Consider the following 20,327-nt stretch of genomic DNA (forward strand, 5'->3'; position numbering starts at 1 on the left):
CCATTTTGAGTTTATTCTTCTCTGTGTTATAAGAAGGTGGTCTAGTTTTATTTTTTTGCAAGTATCTGCCCAATTTTCCCAACACTACTTATTGAAGAATATCTTTAACCTATTGCATGATTTTGCCTTCTTTGTCAAATATTAATTGACTATAAAGACATGAGTTTATTTCTGGGCTCTCTATTCTGTTCCATTGATCTATATGTCTGTTTTTATGCCAATACCTTAACTTGACTTAATACAAGAATACAGAATAAGAATAGTAACTTCTCATTTAAGTGTTCTTCTATACATAGATGCTGAATAGTAAAGAGTTTTATATAGATTTTAAATCAATCATAAGCACAACTGATTACCTGCAATTTTGCACACCAAGTACTACAGATTGAACTGTATTTTTAAGCCTTGAAAAAAATTAGGATCCACAAGCATCTGAACATAAACAGAATTCAGAAAAATATGGGAGAATTTGCAGCATTATTTATAATAGCCAGATAATGGAAACAACCTAAGTGCCCACTGATGAATGAATGGGTTTTTAGAATGTGATCTACACACAACAGAATATTGAATATTATTCAGCTGTAAAAAGAAGGAAATCCTTCCATTTTCAACAACATGGATGGATCTCAAGAGCATTATGCTAAGTGAGATGTCAGAAAAATCTTGTACATGAAGTGTTCACAGTTGCACTATTCACAATAGCCAAAAGGTGAAATGAACCCAAATTACATCAACTGATGAATGGATAAACAATAAATGCAGCACATCCACATAATGTACTATTATTCAGGGAAAGGAGGAATAGGGAGAAACCACTTAATGGTACTAGATTTCTGTTTGGGGTGATGAAACAGGTACCTGAATCTAGAGAATGTGATGGCTTCAGAGCATTAAAAATATACTTAATGACACTAAATTGAATACTTTATAATGGTTAAAATGGTAAACTTCATGTTATATGTATTTTACAATAAAAAAATGAACTCAGAATGGATCATACACTTAACGGTAAAACTATAAAACTTAAAAAAAAAAAAGCCTAAGAGAAAATCTTCAAATCTAGGGCCAGGCAAAGAATTTATAGACTTGGCACCGAAACATGATCAATAAAGGAAAACTCACATATTTCCCTTCACTAAATTTTAAAATATTTGTCTGCAAAGACCTTCTAAGAGGATAAAAAGACAAGCTACAGATCATGACAAAAAAATTGTGAACCATACATCTGACAAAGGACTAGTATGTATAATATATAACAAACTCTCAAAAACTCAACAGTTAAAAATAATAAAACAATTCAATTAGCATAAAGGAAAATATATTAATACATAAGGTAAATAAGCACATAAAAACATGTTTAACATGATACGAAGCAAAATAAGTAAATCAGAAAAAACCAGGAACTGCATTATTCCATACGTAGGTGGGAGATAAGAGTGAAACTCAAGAGACATTGATAAGAGTGTGGTGGTTGGGGGGGGGGGGGGAATAGGAGAGGGAGAGGGGGAGGGGCACAAAGAAAACAAGATAGAAGGTGACAGAGGACAATCTGACTTTGGGTGATGGGTATGCAACATAATTGAACGACAAGATAACCTGGACTTGTTATCTTTGAATATATGTATCCTGATTTATTGATGTCACCCCATTAAAAAAATAAAATTATTATAAAAAAAATGTTTAACATTATTAGTCATTAGGGAAATGCAAATTAAAATAACAAGATAGCACCACACAAGTAGCAGAATTGCTAAAAAGATATGTATTAATAACGCCAAATGCTGGAGAAGATGCAGAGAAATTGGATCCCTCATACATTGCAAGTGGGAATGTAAAATGGTATAGCAACTGTGGTAAACACTTTGGCATTTTCTTAAAAATAATAATAATACTACCAATAATAATGCAACTACCATTAATTACCCAGCAGTTACACTCCTGGTCATTTAACCTAGAAAAAGGAAAACATGTTTTCATATCAAAACACAAAAATCTATACACAAATTTTTATAGTAGATTAATTTGTACAATGAAAAATTGAAAACAATCTAGAGGTCCTTTTAACAGGTGAATGATTAAACAAACTGCAGTATATCCACACTATGAATATTATAAGTACAATCAAAAGAAATGAATTACTGATACACACAACATCCTGAGTAAATCTCCAGTGAATTATGCTGATTAAAAAAAAAAGGCAATCACAAAATGTTACACAGAGTGTGACTTCATTTATATCATACAGCAGCAGGCCTTCAAATAATGTCTCATTATAATGTTGATGAGATGCTGTAGGAACTTTTGTTTATATCAATTTAGCTTATGGTAAAATTGGTTTTGTCGTTGTTTTGCTTAAAGTTGCAGAACCTATCGATCCTGTTAAGTGAAGACTTACTGTATTCTTCAAATGAGAAAATTATAAAAGTGGGGAACAGGTTAGTGGTTGCCAGGAGTTGGGGAGAGAAATGCTCAAGAGGGAGAGAGGTGGGTGTGGTTATAAAAGGGCAACAAAATAAGATATAAAAAAGCATGTAATGGATCGTGTTGAGATTTCAGTATTAGTCTTTATAAGCCAGGAGACCGAGCAAGTGGAAATATTAACTCAACTGTTGGACTCAACTCTTTGCATTTCCACCAACAGTTAGTTGTGTGGCATTAGAATAGCCATGGAATATTCATTCAACAAGTGTCTAAGCATCCACTATGTGCAAGGTCCTACTATGTGGGGATACAATGACAAATAAGATACAGTTCTTCCTGTGTAAATAGGCAATTACATCATACAAGTGCCTGACAAACTGCAAAATAAAAGTGCTATCTCAAAAGACCCTTCAGATTTCCCGAGTTCTTATATCCTATGACTCTGCTGGTGTCCTTTGATCTAGTCTGACAACGAGGCAGATAAAGACCCTTGACACGGGTTAGTATTCATAACAGCTAGTGGTTCTCACAATAACTAGGTGTTCCTTACTTGAGTGATGGGTTATCAGAGCATTTAAAACAACACACATACTTGTCCTTACTATGTGCTAGTTGCTGAACTTCACATACATGGGCTCATTTACCCCTTAAAATCCTATCAGGTAGCTGTTATTATCTCCATTTCACAGGAGGAAATAGTCATTGAGAAGTAACTTGTCTCAGGTCAAAGAGCTGGGAAGTGCTGGGCCAAGGATTTAAATCTAGTCTGTGGAACTCTAAAACTCACGATCTTAATGCCAATTCCAACTACTCAGCAGTTCTGACTGGTTTCACCAAAACAAAAAAACAAACAATAACAAAAACCCAGAGTTGCCATGGTTTGGGAGTCATACATCTTCACTATACTGCCTCACAAGGGATTGTTTTTTTCTTTAATTCAGTGTGAGGAGGAGAGGCAGAGAGACAAACTTCCACCTGCGCCCCAACTGTGTTCCACCCGGCAAGCCCACCAGAGGGCGATGCTCTGCTCATCTGGGGTGTTCCTCTGCCACTCAGCAACTGAGCTGTTCTTAGCTCCTGAGGCGGAGGCCATGGAGCCATCTTCAGTGTCCAGGGCCAACTACAGCCACGGCTGCAGGAGGAGAAGAGAGAGAAAGAGAGAAGCTAGAGGGAGAGGGGTGAAGAACCAGATGGTCACTTCTCCTGTGTGCCCTGACTGGGAATTGAACCTGGGACATCCGCACACCAGCCCAACACTTCACCACTGTGTCAACCGGCCAGGGCCAAGAAGGGATATTTTAAGAAAGTAAATGGTAGATTCTAGTACCTCTTAACCCTGGACAATAAAACTTAACACAAATATTTCTGCTTCTAGGTGATATGTGAAACAACTCAATTCCCAGACTCCTCCTCTTTCAAATTAACCAACCATATTTTTAATACCATACTACTATAAACAGTCAGGCTTTCTAGAATTTCAGAACAATATAAGACAGTGCAAACCAGTACGAACTTCATTAAAGAAAAAAAAATTAGTCTTTTAACAGTGTTCTTTGAATTGAAAATGATGCGGGAAACATATTTTCTTTTTAAAAGTAATGCTATAAAACTTGTCGACACTATGGGCTCTCCTCTGGCCATGCAGATTAGAAACAAGATATCAAGCATAAACAAAGTTCTAGTTTAAAAAATGTTATCCAAATATTTACACAGTTAACTATTCAACATGTATGTTTAAAGAACATTAGGTTCAAGACCCAAATAGATGAAACACTCTAGAATGCTAGCTTTCAAGCTTTTAAAAATGGCAATCAACAATAAGAAATATATTTTATATTATAGTCACATACAAATATACGAGATATATAAATAAACTAAATTCATGACATGATGCCTTCCCTTACTATGCAGTACACTCTGATACTTTCTCTTTTAATCTATTTCATTTTGTAAAAAATGTGGGTCAAATTGATTCATGATCTACTAATGAGTTGTGACCCACAGTTTGAAAAACACTACCCTAGAAATTCAAGTGATGGTCAGATGGGAAACAAAGAAACGGAGAGGTGTGTGTGTGAGAGAGAAAGCGAGAGAAAAATACGGGGGAGGAGGGGAATGAAGATGTGCTGAGAGAATTAAATAAGAAAGCATTCCTTGATATAGCTTGTTTTTTAAATGTTTATGGCAGGTTATAGAAATAAGGTCTAATGATTTGTGGGATAATTAAATTCTCTACCATTTGGGCACTCAGAAAGTGCCATCTGTATAACTTAAGGTCAGATTTCCCCCGCCCCCACTGTTCCTGACTCTTATCTGCTTCTATTACAGTTGTCCAGATCTCTGCTTGTTTATAGTCCCTCCAGTGGCAGAATACTCCGTAAGTGGCAGCTGAATTGAATTATTTTACTATATCTCAGCTCCTTCCAAATCAATCTGGTTTGTATTATTTCTAGGCTGGGAATGGTAAAAACAATCTTATGAAAAGTTACCACTTATAAAGTCTTTCCAAACTTAAAATTCTTGGCAGTTTTAACAGCTTTCTCTAGAATATAAGCAATGAGATGGCTGTACTTTCAAGTACCAGGCCTAATGTTCCATATTTAAAACAATAATCAAAGATATGCCAAGACTTCAAAGCAGGATATTTGGTAACAACAACAGCTTGTGCCTGACCTGTGGTAGCACAGTGGACAAAGCATCAACCTGGAATGCTGAGGTCACAGGTTCAAAACCCTGGGCTTCCCGGCCAAGACACATACAAGAAGCAACTACTACGAGTTGATGCTTCCTATTCCCTGAGCCCCTTTGTCTCTCTCTCTCCTCTCTTTAATATCAATAAATAAATTTAAAAATCCCAAAACAGTAACAGCTTGTTTACTGAGTTAGAATTTTTTCCTGAAAGTTACAATGAAACTGTGAAGGTATTTAAAGTTCTAAAAAACAAATTGGACTCTGCACAAACTATGACAAACCACATCCTCATAGTGACCAGTGAAATTTTATTCATTTTAAATTCTTAAGGACATGAACTATTCAACTGCTAGTCAATTTTTATATATAACTGACACGAAATCAATAGTTCTGAAAAAGTTGATAAATGTCAAGGAAAATGAAAACAAAAAAACTGGCACTGAGTAGAACCAAGCAATACAGATGACATTTTTTAAGTGCCCAATGGGAGAAGAATTTTTAATTATCCCACAAAGCACTTATTGCTATTGCTGTAATAGCTACAGATTCTATGATAGTTGTCCTGGAATACTGCAGACTAGATTCAAAGATCACATTGTATAGATGAGGGGAAACTATACTCAGAGATGTTGAGTGATTGCTCTCGAGTACCAGGTACTGCTATAAAATCATCATAATGACATTTATTAGCATTACCATGTCAGTCACTGACTGCCCCATGGTCAAAATTTACTTCAAAATTCAGTTCTTCATTGAAGTATAAGAAAAAGCCTGGCAGAAAAAGTTTGTGCCGGTATTTTAAAATGCCATTTACTGAAAGGAACAGGATATAAGAAAGGGCTAAAAATTCTAGTGCTTATAAATGGACCTAAGGTATGACCATCTGTCTGCCTAGCATGCACAGAACAGCAGATGTATAAATTAAGTAGTTTTATTGTGATGACTTGTTTGAACTAAACACCTAAGGAATACATTTCCTTTAAGATGTATCCACTAACATTACTATTAAGTCAAGGATCTGCCTTTTCACTTTTTTTTTGAAGGCTTTGAAGCAAAAATTAAGATAATATCTAGTCCAAATCTCATTTTCTAGATTAGAAGTATTCATAAAGAGATGTTTCCAAGATCATACAACTTGGCATCATCAGGGGTAATCTAAGTTCTCCCAATCCAGGGCTCTTGCCATGACAAAATATTGTTGCCTCATCATTTGTCATACTTGACCTTCTTTTCAATCAGTGCTTAGGAAGCCAGATAAAGAAGATGCATAAGGACAAGGAGTACCAGGAGATGGTCAGACCAAGAAATTTAATGAGGCAGGCAATATGGGTGATATCATAAAATACCATGCAACATTCCACATTGCTTTGAGTTGCAAACCAACCAACAAACAAAAACAACTACACACAGAGCAAGGGCCCTTAAACTGGTTCAAGTCCAGCTGAAAAGACAACCAGATGGGCAGTGATCACTATTTTGGAGGTTGTAGCTATTAACCTATGAGATAATTACTGTATTAATTAGAGGTTATCAAAATGACATTGATTGTGCCCTCAGTAACAACAAATGATGTTTGAGTTTACACTTTTAGCACTCAAAGTTAATTTGGCATCATTTTGAAAGAATTGAGGGCCTTGAACGATTTATAAAGAAACAAATCAACCCCCAGAAAAAGATTATGTTGGCAGCATCCCCAACGTCACAGTTAAAACTGAGGTTTAATAATTTGCCTCAGATAACCAAATAAGTCTTCAAATACGGAGTTATTCATGGTTACAAATCTTAACAGGTGTGGAAAAACTGACCAAAAAAGGTGAAACGGCTCGAAGGCCTGTCATTTCCCAGAAGTATATATAGCTATTACAACCTTGATTATGTATGGCCTTTCTGTACTGTGGCGCCTGGAAATATGGGATCACAATATTTAGTATCAAAATAGAAATGGTAAATGTTTAAAGTAGTAAAATTAAAAAGCCTTGCATGACTGTAAAACGAGTATAAATGTAGAAACTTAACTCCCTCTGGCCTACTGCCAGAATCTTAAGATTGATCAAAACCATTCTTAAATTTATGAATCCTTTTTTGGTGTTGTTCTGAAAGATTTTTGTTAAGTATATATTTAAAATAAAAGTATATATCCTAAACTTCAATTTAAAACTCTAGGAAACAATGAATCTAGAGTTGATTAGTAAGAGATACTATTAATCTGAGCCTTAGTTAAAAACCCAATTTAAACAACAACAAAAAAATACACCTATAATAAAATAAACTAGTAATAGTAGCAACAACACATCACATTACTAAGTGTCCGATACTTAATGAAAGTTGACAGTTGGATCTGCATTCAATAAAAAAAGAGAAAAGAAAAAAACTCAATTGGAAGGCACAGCTATGTGTATTTTAGTTTCTGACTTTGTTTTATAAATAAAAATAACATTGCTAATTAAGATAAACTTCTTTTGATAAACATGAAAAATACATCCTGTACTTGTACAACTGGAACATAGTAGTTAGATGCAATCATAATATACATTGTTTAAAATGTAAGTGCAAAGCAGTGGTATAAAAATTTTATGCAGGTGCTTGCTAGGTCAACATTCAGCAAGTGATCCAAAGACAAAAGACATTCACTGCTGTACGAAGCAGAGGATGAATCAGACCTCTTTCTCATTAAAGCACCAATGACTGATGGAGAACACTTTTTTTTTTTTTTGGTGGCAGAGAGAGAGAGAGAGAGAGGGACAGATAGGGACAGACAGACAGGAAGGGAGAGAAATGAGAAGCATCAATTCTTCGTTGCGGCTCCTTAGTTGTTCACTGATTGATTTCTCATATGTGCCTTGACGGGGGGGGGGGGGGGGCTATTGCATACCGAGTGACCCCTTGCTCCTGCCAGCGAGCTTGGGTTCAAGCTGGTGACCTCGGGATCTCGAAACTGGGTCCTCCACATTCCAGTCCGACACTCTACTGTGCCACTGCCTGGTTAGGCTGGAGAACATTTTATTGACCAACATTACCTGTTGCGAGGAATAGTGAGCTGGACTTCTGTATTTGAAGAGTAGGCGTTTGGAAGATGAGAGGCAGTTACTTGCTTAGACATTGGTAGGAGTGGAAATAACATTCACTGGTAACTTGAAAAAAAAAATCTTTCATCATAAATTTACCAATGAGAATGGCCGTGCAATGGGCAGGAATTACAAATGTGAAAATGTGTTTAAAAAGTTCAGAGGAAACATATTTTCTAATGTCTACACTCAATCACTATCTAGACTTAGCTCAAATTGTTCCCAACATGAATCTCTTGGAAAATAATTAACATGAAACTGATTTTTCAATAAACTAACATAGTCTTGTAAAAAGATGAGCAAAACAAGCAGAGAGAGGCGACCTTCACCTATTTTACAGAGTCCAAAAACACATGCCTCGGAGCCTTTACCCTTCTTTCTACAAAATACGATGGACACTCTGTATATATTCCCTCGGTCATCACTTGTCTACAACATGGAGTTTCGGAAAACGATTGCGGAAACAATAAAAGAAAGAATTTTTTTTCCCCTAAGAAAAAGTTGACTAAGTGGATTGATTACTCAAATGTGCTTCTCAGACATTTAGTTTCTGTTATTAAGTCCCCTGGTATCAGTGAAATTTTAAAAGTTGAGATCCAGGAAACTATCCAGAACTTGACAACTCATGATAAATGAGAGGTTTCAAAAAATGGGATCACTGGAGATTATGATTTTTAAAGAAAGATTCATTGCTATCAATTTTCAACTTCTAGAGTTACCTTAAGTCTCTTTATTATTTGGTACATAGTCTTCTGGGCAAAAAGCCTTTTTATTTTTTTCCTAAAGAAATGTCAACTCTCACATACTTCATGAACTAAAGTCTACTTAATTATTTGTCCAGTACTGAAACTTGAAAATTTAAAGCTTTTTGCTTTTGACATTTTCTTGAGAGTAATGTTTGAGGTCAAAGCCACTGTTACCTATTACTTCATATCTATTCTAGAAACCTGGGAAACTTTCCAAAGTGAGTATAAGAATACAATATAGAAAACTCAACTCCCTGAAATTCCAATCTTACATCTAGCTATTTCTCAAGGATTTCTGCTCTCAAGAAATTCTAGTTCCTAATTCTGATGAAATACAAACAATCCTCCAAAGGTCATTAAAAATGAGTTGGTTTTTGCAAAATCAAACATTCACCCAAAAGGCTAACCTAGAAAATTGATTTGTTACTATGGACAATTCTTCCAAGAGGCCCATCCCTAATGGGGTCATTGTGACCAATGACGGACAGGAGGGAAGCTGGGAGGACACAACAAATATCAGGCAAAGTTGCTTATTTTAAAAACTACAAAAATATACCAATAAAATGTTAAAGAACACAGGGTATGAGTAAGTCCCAAGAGTTCATGTTGACCTCCTATTTCTGGTATTCTAAAGATTTTTTGGCTTTTATGGCTGTAACTTATAAAATACAGCTGTAAAAGTCAACCCAAAAGCTGTAAGTAACTCAGTACACTGTTACTACAAAGAGGTCCAATTTGAAGTTCTTTCAGATTTTGGTTTGTAAGGATTTCAAGATTATCACAACCTCATTTGTCCCCCCTTCCCCCACCTCCACCAATGGAAAGTCTAATATTGAGCCATGAAAATGCAACTTATTAAGCACAGAGAATAGTACTTGGAAATCACTTTAAAAAATAATTGTTCATAGCCTGACAGGTGGTGGCTCAGTGGATAGAGTGTTGACCTGGGATGCTGAGGTTCCAGGTTCAAAACCCTGAGGTCACCAGCTTCATCACAGGCTCAACTGACTTGAGCACAGGCTAGCCAGCTTGAGTGCAGGGTCGCCAGCTTGAGTGTGGGATCTTCGAAATGATCCCTTGGTTGCTGGCTTGAGCCCAAAGGTTGCTGGCTTGAGCAAGGGGTCAGTGGCTTGGCTTGAGGCCCCCCCCCCCCATCAAGACACATATGAGAAGCAATCAATGAATAAGTAATGCAACTGTGAGTTGATACTTCTCATCTCTCTCCCTTCCTGTCTGTCTATCTGTCTCTCTCTCTAGTTCACTTAAAATAGTAATAGTCCATCATCTGTCATTTTAGAAATCTGGTAATAGTTTTAAGTGAAAGTCTATGAAAAGAGGTATTTATCAACCTCAGAAATCTGTTTGTGTAACAAACAAAACCCCGCAACACCATTTTTGTGAAACTAGCTTTTTCAAATGAATTGTCTTTAGACCTAAAGTTCAACATTACATACTGTACTGGGTTGAATAGTGTCCCCTAAAATTTATGTCATTACCTCAGAATGTGATGTTATCTGAAAATAGAGCCTTCACTTGTAATCAAATTAAGATGAGGTCATACTGTATTAGGACAGGCCATAAATCCAACAAGTCTTTATATGAGAACAGTGAGAGAGATGTGGACACAGAGACACAGAGGAGACACACAGGGGAAGAGCCATGGGCTGATGGATGCAGAGGCTGGGCTGATGCCCTGGAAGCCTGGGAACACCACATTGCTGGCAGCCACCAGAAGCCAGGAGAGAAGCATGAAACAGATCTTCCCTCAGAGCTCCCAGGGAGAAACCAACCCTGCTGAAACCGTGAATTTTGACTTCTGGCCTCAAGAGATATAAGAAAGTAAATTTCTGTTGTTTTCAGCTACTCATTTTGTGGTACTTTGTTATGGTAGCCCTAGGAAACTAATACACATACTGTTCCAATGGACCATGCCATTCCAATGGAATTTCCATCCTATTAATACCTATTTTAGGAGGCATTTTACCGTCATAACAATGTGGATAGATAGCACACCCATGCAGAATCAAAGTCAGTTCTTTAGAAATAAATACTGCCTTCCCTACTATTACCTAATGAGAACCAAAAGAGGAACACCACCTTTAGAATTTAAAGGTGTTAGAGATTAAAAGGATATAAAATATTATTATATCCAGTCCTAATTCATTTCACTCCAAATGAAGAAACAGGTCCCAAAAGAGAATGTGACTTACACAAGCCCTCAATCTATCTTCCTTGGGGCTTTAGTATTGCATAGAGTAGCATGTATGCATTATTGTAGCTTATACAATCTGTCGTTGAAAAAAAAAAAGATTTTAAGCAGAAACTGCATTAATAATACCTTTAAATAAAGGGCTTGGCAAGAAAACTAATTCCTGAAGCTACAGTATAGTCAATAAAAGGTTAACTTTTATGAAAAAGAAAAGCAGCTAATGACTCAAGCTCCAATTTCTTGATTTTAAGGGGTTTGTAGGTATGCATTCAGGGTTAACAACATACTAAACAGATTTTTTAAAATGTGTTTTCATAAGAATTTAGGGCCATTTATACCATTTTTTAAAATAATGAGAATGCTTCGCTTTCAAGCTTTTGTGGTAATTCACTAGAGAGAGTGAACTGCATGACTCAGCTTTCTGTGCCCACTCACACATGCCTGAAGGGTCCACTTAAACTGCTTGCTCTAAAACTCAGGCTTGCAGTAGGACTCTTGTTTTTCTGAGGCTCACAAAGACTAGACTCACGGCTCAGTTCTATAGTGCTTATTTAGCTGGACTTAAAGCGCACGTCAAGTCCTCTATTGTCAAATAAAAATCAATCTTCATGGAGCTTAGTAACTTAAGTAGCTCTCCAGAGTTTGGTAAATAATTTTTGTCTACTTTTGATGTCCTTTGTCAGGCAAGGGTTCTAATGAGTTGTCAAGTAGTGGAAAATGTCATTTCAAACATCTTAAATGTAGTATGGATAACGAGAACCCTTGGAGTCCATGCTTACACCTGAGAAGCACAAAGCTACCTAATGTAATTTACCACAATACCATTTTCTTAGTTTCGCTCTCTCAAAAAAAGAAGCATCTTAGAGTCCCATCTTAAAAAAACAACAACTTAGTAATCAGCCTGGGGGTTTCTAAAATTCAGGTTCTAAAAACAAGATGCAAAGGCTTCACGTCGTCCCTTACAGACTTGGGAATGACGACTCTCCCAGGGAAAACCCGTTTCCCTGACTGAGGCTTGGCTCACCTTACTTCTCAACACACTTGAACTGTTTTCCCCTCTCATCTTCACCCATCTACTTAACCCGCACTCGGAGGTCTTCGTTCAAAAGCCCTGTCCTTGAATTATGGTTTCCCGAGCTCTTCCATCAGAATGAGCTTTTGTTTCCCCTCTGTGTTTCCAAAGTGCTCTGTCTGTTTGTGCTGCTTTGAAGTTATCTGTGTATGTCTGCCTGTCCCAGTAACTGGGTCAACATCATTTTACTTGTTCTACTGTCCATTTGAAGTTATCAATAGGGTTTATTAAACTGAGTGACGTGAGTAGGGCTGTTGACTCATAATATCTCATTCTCTACTCGTCTTAGAATAAGCTAGGCTGGCCTGACCTGTGGTGGCACAGCGGATAAAGCGTAGACCTGGAACGCTGAGGTCGCCAGTTCAAAACCCTGGGCTTGCCCGGTCAAGGCACATATGGGAGTTGATGCTTCCTGCTCCCCCCCCTTCTCCCTCTCTCTGTCTCTCTTCTCCAAAATGGATGAATAAATAAAAATAATTTAGAAAAAGAAAAAGAATAAGCTAGGGCAGGGAACCTAGAGCAACCCTTGAAAACTGGGCTAACCATGGTTTGGTCAGAGGAACCAGATGTCCATGATGGTTGAGGTAGTAATATTGTGACCTGCATAGAAAATGTCTTAAACTGACTGAAAAGGTATAAAAAAGCAATTAAAACCTATTATTACCGCTGCTGTGTTTTTGAGACCAGGCGCAAATAAAGCTACAAAAAAGCCTCCCAAACTACTGATTCCATCACTCAGCAAACACTAAATCAGCTGGAAGGAAAGACTATAAAGAAATCGAAGGCACAGGTCTACGTCCTGCCCTTCAGAACATTCCAGTTTAATCAGAGAGAGAACTAAAACATGACCACATGGAAAGATAACTGGCAGTAAAAACCAGTTTATGACAACAGCCAAAAAAAGATAAATATGAGATCTCCAAGAACAGTTGAGGATTGCTAATAAACAGAATTTTGGCTTATAATAGTAAAGGAAGATTTCAATGAAAAGGTAAGATCTGAAGTTCTTCATGTATAAAATGCGGTGGTTGACCAGATGACATCTCAGTTTACCTTCCAGGTCTAAAATCTTACTGAGCTTGTATCACATAATTACAGTAGTGACTTGATATTAACTGCCTATGCCTTAAATGGAATTTTCTTCTCCCAAATCATTATGAAAAGTAACGTTTTAAAAGCTGTCAGTCCCCAAATAAGTGATATTATCAAACTATTTAAAATATAAATATCCAAAATTGAATGTGATCCATCTTATAATAGGGTTTGATATTTCACAAGAGAACATGAGTTGATGAAGGCTTTTTTCCTTTATGCCAGTTTCTTGCTGTGGCTTCCAAGACTCAAAACAGGCTTTTAAGTGGACATTTTTCATACCTGAAAGATGTGTTTGAAATATTTAATTTATTCTTGTCTCTTTGTGGACAGGAAGTGAGTAGAGTAAACCTGCCAAAGTTCATCACCATTATTAAAGCATTTTTTTTCTTCTTTGTTCTTTTTAACTGTCATGGCTTTTGTGCTCAGCAGTCACTGATGGTTAAGTGTACAAATGTATTCTGAGGCCCAGCCAAAGTGTGTGTTTTTTTTCAGTGTAACACTCAAAACAAAGCAAATATTGGCTTAGTTATGACACTTGTTGTTCTAATACATTAATAGCCTATTGTTCACTGTGGTTGTCTCAACAAGATAATACATTGAAAAACAGCGTTTCCTGATAGGAAGTGAATTCCCACTGTGTGTCACAGGACCCTGGCCAAAAGCTGGGTGGGCTCCAGAGGAGAAACGTCAGTCCCTTCTGGGATTACACAACGGACCAGAGTAACGATTCAACTTTTTTCTCTCTCTCATTTAAAATGGCTTTCTGCTTCAGCTCCAACTACCATCTATTTGATTGATTTTGCTATAACTGTTTTTCTAAAATGATTTAAAATGTTTTAGACAAAGTTTGTTCAACATCCTGTAGATAGCAGTATCCTGTATATTTCTAACTATAGTGAATTTCCTTAGTCATAAATACCACAATGGATGGGGTAACTTGACAAAGAAAGTATCAGGATGTGTCATCAAGACACAGTGTGACCATTTTCAAGGTTAATTTCATACAAACAAGCAATTGTTTAAATCATTAGTATATCTGAGCTACCATTACTGCAACCAGTTTTTATATCTCAGATACATTTTAGTAGGCTAAAATTGAGGCTCAATTAGTCCAAGCATTGCAACTCTATTTCATTTAGAATTTGATTAGTGAGAAACTGATGTCACTAGCAAACCCACATATATGCCTGCACAGTAACTGACAATACCCTAACATGGTATGATCACCGTTTTAAATAATAAAAACATGCTTTGTTTTCATCTATTTTCACAGACTCAGATTAAGAACTTACTCTTTCCAGCTCCACTTACCAGCGAATATTAGAAAACAACAATGAAAGAAATCGAAACAGTTGTCACTGTACTAGACTTCAGTGAGATTGTCTCTGTCACCTAGGTAGTCCCACCATTTAATGCAGTGCCTGGGTCCTAGAAAGTCCTCAACACATTTTGATAAACAGAATCATATGTCAAACAATTGAAATGGAAATTAGCAAGGAATACTATAATTATCTACCATTTTACCAATTATATACCATATACTATACCAAATAGTATAATTATCTACTATTACTTGGAAAATAAATCCTATCTCAGGTTTTAGAAAAGAGTATTTATTCAAAGTATGTCAAGCCTTCTGCCAAGAAGCTAGGGTAACCAGCATACGAATACACAGGTACCCCTACCTCAAGGCCTGTTGCCATTACACGAATCAAACATTGAAGTTTGCTTTCAAGAAAGCTGTCATTTGACAGAATCACAAGAATAAAACTGTAAAACAGGCAATGCTAAACAACCCATGCACGATGGAGCAAAGATTCCTGCTCTGTTACCTGGTAATGTTGCTGTTTGCTGTGTAACTTAACTTTGCTGGCAGGGTGATAGCGTCCAGTTCAAGGCTGCTTCCTCAGCATCAAGTCAGGAAACTTAGCTATGTCAAGCAATATCAATTTTAGCATTCAGTGAAATAAGGAGATGTGGATTAGAGGGTTAGAATGTGAAAACAATTTAAAGTAGGGGGCTGAAGCCAAGTTTCAAAGCCCTTAGGATTAACTTTGAATGGTTAGATTCATTGAAAATTACAAAGATCCATTTTAAAAACAAACATCACCTCACTCAGAATCTTCTCCTCAAATATTCAAGCTTGACAAAAGCTTGAATTTACTCCTGGAATGGGTTTTATGCTTTTGAAATTGACATTTTACAAAGAAGAGTTTATGTAAAATATAGTATAATATTCAACTTCCCTTTTTTTATATCCCTAAAGTTTCAAATAGCTTAGGCCATATGGCAGGTCAAATAAATTACAGACCACACAATATATACGAAAGATGTTTTCAATTTAAATAACAGAAACTTTATATAATTAAGGTTATATAGCGTAATCAATAGTCCAACAAAAATATTAGGTAAATATTACAGTTGGAAGGGACATTAAAAACATCTATTCCAACCTCTCATTTTATAGATGGTAAAACTGAGGAACAAGGAGGGTAGGTGATCTGCTTATAATCTTATACTTAAGTTACTGAACTTGGCTCTGGTTGGTGGCTCAGGGAATAGGGCGTCGGCCTGGTGTATGGACATCTCGGGTTCGATTCTCAGTCAGGACACACAGGAGAAGCGACCATCTGCTTCTCCCCCATCCTCTCCCTCTTCTCTCCCTTTTCCCCTCCTGCAGCCAACAGCTTGACTGGTTCAAGCACGACCTTGGATGCTGAGGATAGCTCCCTTGGAGCGCATCAGTCTCGGATACTAAAAATAGCTTTAGTACTCAAGCATTGGCCCCAGATGGGTTTGCTGGTGGATCCTTGTCCGGGTGCTTGTGGGAATCTGTCTCACTATCTCCCCTCCTCTCACCTGAAAAAATATAAGGTTACTGAACTTGAACCCAACATTACCTGATTGGTTGCTAAAACATGACTGTCAGGGCCAACTCACGAATGGCTGGCACAGCATATATACTTTGTATTGCTTTCTCTTTTTACCATGTGCATATTTTAAGTTATAAAATTAATATGGATATTAAAGCAGAGCAGGGAACTTCTGCAGAACCTCGGAAAACTGGTGAGGACAAAGATGGGGTCTATCAAGGTAACTTGGTACTGTACATCTAACCTATATGACCCATTAGATCTCACTCTCTAGAAAAGTCTTCCCAACCCTTTTTTATGTGTCTTAGTTTTCACTAATGCAGTCTGCATAAATAAGATACAATTTATTTTTTTTATTTTTATTTTTTTTATTTATTCTTTCTTTTTTTTTTTTTTAGAGAGGAGAGAGAGACAGAGAGGGAGAGAGAGGAGAGAGAGACAGAGAGAGAGAAGGGGGGAGGAGCAGGAAGCATCAAATCCCATATGTGCCTTGACCAGGCAAGCCCAGGGTTTCAAACCGGCGACCTCAGCATTTCCAGGTCGACGCTTTATCCACTGCACCACCACAGGTCAGGCGAGATACAATTTATATAGCATACTGAAGTAAACAGAAAGGGACTTGGGAGTCACTATAGGGCCTGGTGAAAAAAATTCACTCCATTTTCTTTTTATTACATAATTATTATAAGAAAAAAGAGTAATACTGGGAATAGTAACTGCTGACTTTCTATAAAAGTTACAAAGAAAATCTATGTAGAAAATCTTCTAATTTCAATATTTGTTTTGAGAGAAAGAGACAAGCAGGAAGGGAGAGAGATGAGAAGCATCAACTCGTAGTTGCAGCACCTTAGTTATTCACTGATGGCTTCTCATATGGGCCTTGATGGGGGGGGACTCAAGATGAGCCAGTGACCCCTTGCTCAAGCCAGTGACCTCAGGACTTTGAATCTGGGACCTCAGTATTCCAGGTCAATGCTCCATCCACTGCGCCAGTGCCTGGTCAGACCTAATTTCAATATGTAACAGCAAACTGATTGGCAAGTTTTGCTCTGGAACAGCTATGAAAGTCTAAGGGTAACTATTCTTCTACAGTTCAAAGCGACAGTAGAAATTATCCAGCTCAGTGGATAACAGTAGAAATCATCCAGCTCAATATTTTAAAAAATAAAATAGAACAAAAAAATGGCAGTGTTTTCTATGCTGTAAGAGGAATTTATTCCAGAGATTAAGTGGTGTGTATGTGGTATATGTATTGGGCCACAATGCAAAATACACTGAAAAACATTTACAGCCACTTACCTAAGGTGAAACAACTAATAATTTTACACTAAGTATAAGCAATGTTTAATAAAGTGCCTACACAACACTTGTGACAAGAGGTTCACCTTGAAAATTATTTTCTTGTTGAGAAGACTTATATAGCTATTTCTACTGCTCAGATATTTAAACAAGTAAATTTCCAAAATTTCTGATATACACATACAATTTATTTAAAGCAAAGCTTTAGTTTTTCATGTAATTTTTTTAAAAATAATTCTGCGTTGGTATCTAAACATTTATTCTCAACTATAATATATTCCTTTTAATATTTCTGGAATAGACATATATCTTTACAAAAAATATTATGGTATTTTAAGCTGGAAAATCTTAGAGAGCTAAGTCAAATTCCTAATTTTACAGGTGAAGAAACCAGTATCCAAAGAAACAGCCTCTTGATTCCCAGGCTAGTGCTCTTTTCTATGATACAATGATTTTCCTTTATTCTCACATCCTTATGACATTAGGAAACTGCTACACACAATTACTACCAAGTTACAAAGAGGAAACTGAAGTAAGGAAATGCTAAGGAGTCCAAAAAAGGATGACACAATGTCACCCTGCAAGCTTAACCGAAATCTACCCGTTTCAACATTCAGTTCTGATTTCATCTGGGGCAAGTGGTTCAACTTGCTTGTATGGAATGGGTGTGTCTACCCCACAAGACACAATGAATACACACAAAAGGAAGCAAACAGTTTAGACATCACAAAGCACAGCCTCACTCTCAACATGCCCCTTTGGTCAGTGTATAGTTAAACACTGCACAGGCATTTAAAACCCAGCTACAAACAGAACCCCAATATGTGAGCGGAAAAATGTCAGACCCCATTTGGAAAGAAAAAATTTGCTGAACATGAACCTCATTCAATAACAAGAATTCTCCTATAGTTCAACTGACTGTTCACGTCACCAGCTCTAGAAAGAACACAGAAGCACAGACAAGGCACGGAACAGAACTTTGGGCTGCAGCCTTCCTCAACTCTTCTGACAAATACCCAACAGCAATAGGACAAAGCATCATTATGATAGAAATAAAGGCTCTTTAGATGCTGCCTTTTTTTAATTCAATGAACCCACTCTTACACACAAAGTTTATGCCATGATGTCTCAAAATACAGTACTGGCAGATGAGGCTATTAATGGGTCCAATCAATTCAGTGCAAAACACGACTTCAAGTATTTTAATGTTGAATGGTTAGCACATTTAGGAAACCACCAGTATTTCCCTTAAATAGTCAAAGGTTATCCCCAAAACAATTAAAATAAACAAATTAGAAAATTGCTCAAGAAAAAAGAGCAGACAAGTGAATAGAAAAATATGTAGCTGAGTGATTAAAGCCACAGGCTCCTCCCCAAGAAGAATACTGCGCTGCTAGCAGCTCACCCAAAATTAACCATCTATCTTATCTATGCCTCCCTCTAAGCGTGCACTATCAGTATTACAATAGACAATCCATTACTTACAAAAAGTTGAAGCTGCTGTACATTTCTTAAGCTGGTTTTTGTGTGGCAATTCTGATGCAACGCTGCCCTAAAAATGAACTTTGTTTTAAACAGCGAGATATCCACACTCTGTGCGGTTAGAGCAAGGGTGGAGCCCACTCTGGGGGAAACAACACACCCAGGCAGACTTCAGTGAGAGCAAACTGCACGTTAATATTGCCACAACATTTTGCAGGGCCTCAGAGTCAAAATTAATTGGTTAATCCTCCTCAAAAGAACAGGGGGATAGTTCATGTTTGCAGATGAGCTTTTCTGCCTTGAAGTGAAATAGACTTACTACTTGTCCTTAAAGAAAGTAAAGATAAAACGCAAAGTAGATCACACAGCTCAACAAACAGAATAGAATGTTAGGTGGAAGTGAACTACTATAAAGGAAGTCCAACCACGCCAGCTTCTAAGTTTAGCAACAGCAGCTTCCACGTATCTCAAGGTGTCAGCAACATTGCTTAGTTTAGAGAACTTCACTTTGGCCCATTTGGCCAAAACAAGGGACTTGAACATGAACGTAAGCATAGCCTAGCCTTCTCTACCAATGCTCTGGACCTCCTGGTAATCGGAAACAATAAAAGCATTTTCTTACTAACTAACTAGCAAGAGTTGACTTCATAAATAAGAGATTTGATTTATGGACTTCCTTTGGTAGAATACTGAAATGAACACATGAATTATTTTGATGAAAATCACTAATATGCCTACTATACTTTCAAAAATTTTGCTGTCACCCACTTTTTAAAATAATTCATGAGTTTTGATTTAAAATTTTTTATTTATTTTCAAATAAGTATTTAGTAGGATGTGTATACATACTGTCTAAAAATCTTTAATAGTGTCTAAAATAATCAGTTATTCAAACTGTTACTAAACATCTTATTATTCAAAGTGATTTTAACCAAACTACTTTCTGAATATTCACATTCAGAAATAAAATCAAGTTATTTTTAATTTAACTCCTATAACTCATGAAATAATAAATGTTTCTCAGTAAAATATCCAAGCACATAAAAAATAAGCGATATAATAATTTACATAGAAAGTTAAAAAAAATAATAGAAAAGGCTGTAGGGGAAAACCAGAAAAATATTATTTTTAATGATACCCATCAGATTACCCTCACCAACAGCTACTCCCTCACATTGGAACAGTAAATCAGTGTTGACTATTGACCATTTTGGTATTTTAAGAGATGGCCTAGAACAGCCTCTCTTTCAGGATCCTAGGGTGATGGTGCTGACTACTCCAGCCTTTTATTGAATTATGAGGTTACTCCTACTATAAGATAAATGAACCCATTCCAAAATACTCCTTTTAGAGTTCAAGTTCCTGATTTAA

At 36.7% G+C, this 20,327-nt stretch overlaps 1 protein-coding gene across 5 annotated transcripts in view; it reads right to left on the minus strand.

The window, feature by feature from the left end:
- ADD3 (adducin 3) overlaps positions 1-20,327 on the minus strand; it is a 125,109-nt gene that overhangs the window by 34,893 nt on the left and 69,889 nt on the right. Inside the window, exon 2 of one of the 5 annotated variants that reach the window (XM_066354553.1) lies at positions 15,135-15,232. The exons of 3 other annotated variants lie outside the window; for them this stretch is intronic. The gene's annotated coding sequence lies outside the window, so the exon portion shown is untranslated. Of the gene's footprint in view, positions 1-15,134; positions 15,233-18,959; positions 19,063-20,327 lie in introns of those variants that run through there. One more of the 5 variants, XM_066354554.1, reaches the window with a different exon arrangement.

This window comes from Saccopteryx leptura, chromosome 13 (assembly GCF_036850995.1).
Source record: "Saccopteryx leptura isolate mSacLep1 chromosome 13, mSacLep1_pri_phased_curated, whole genome shotgun sequence".
Classification (NCBI taxonomy): domain Eukaryota; kingdom Metazoa; phylum Chordata; class Mammalia; order Chiroptera; family Emballonuridae; genus Saccopteryx; species Saccopteryx leptura.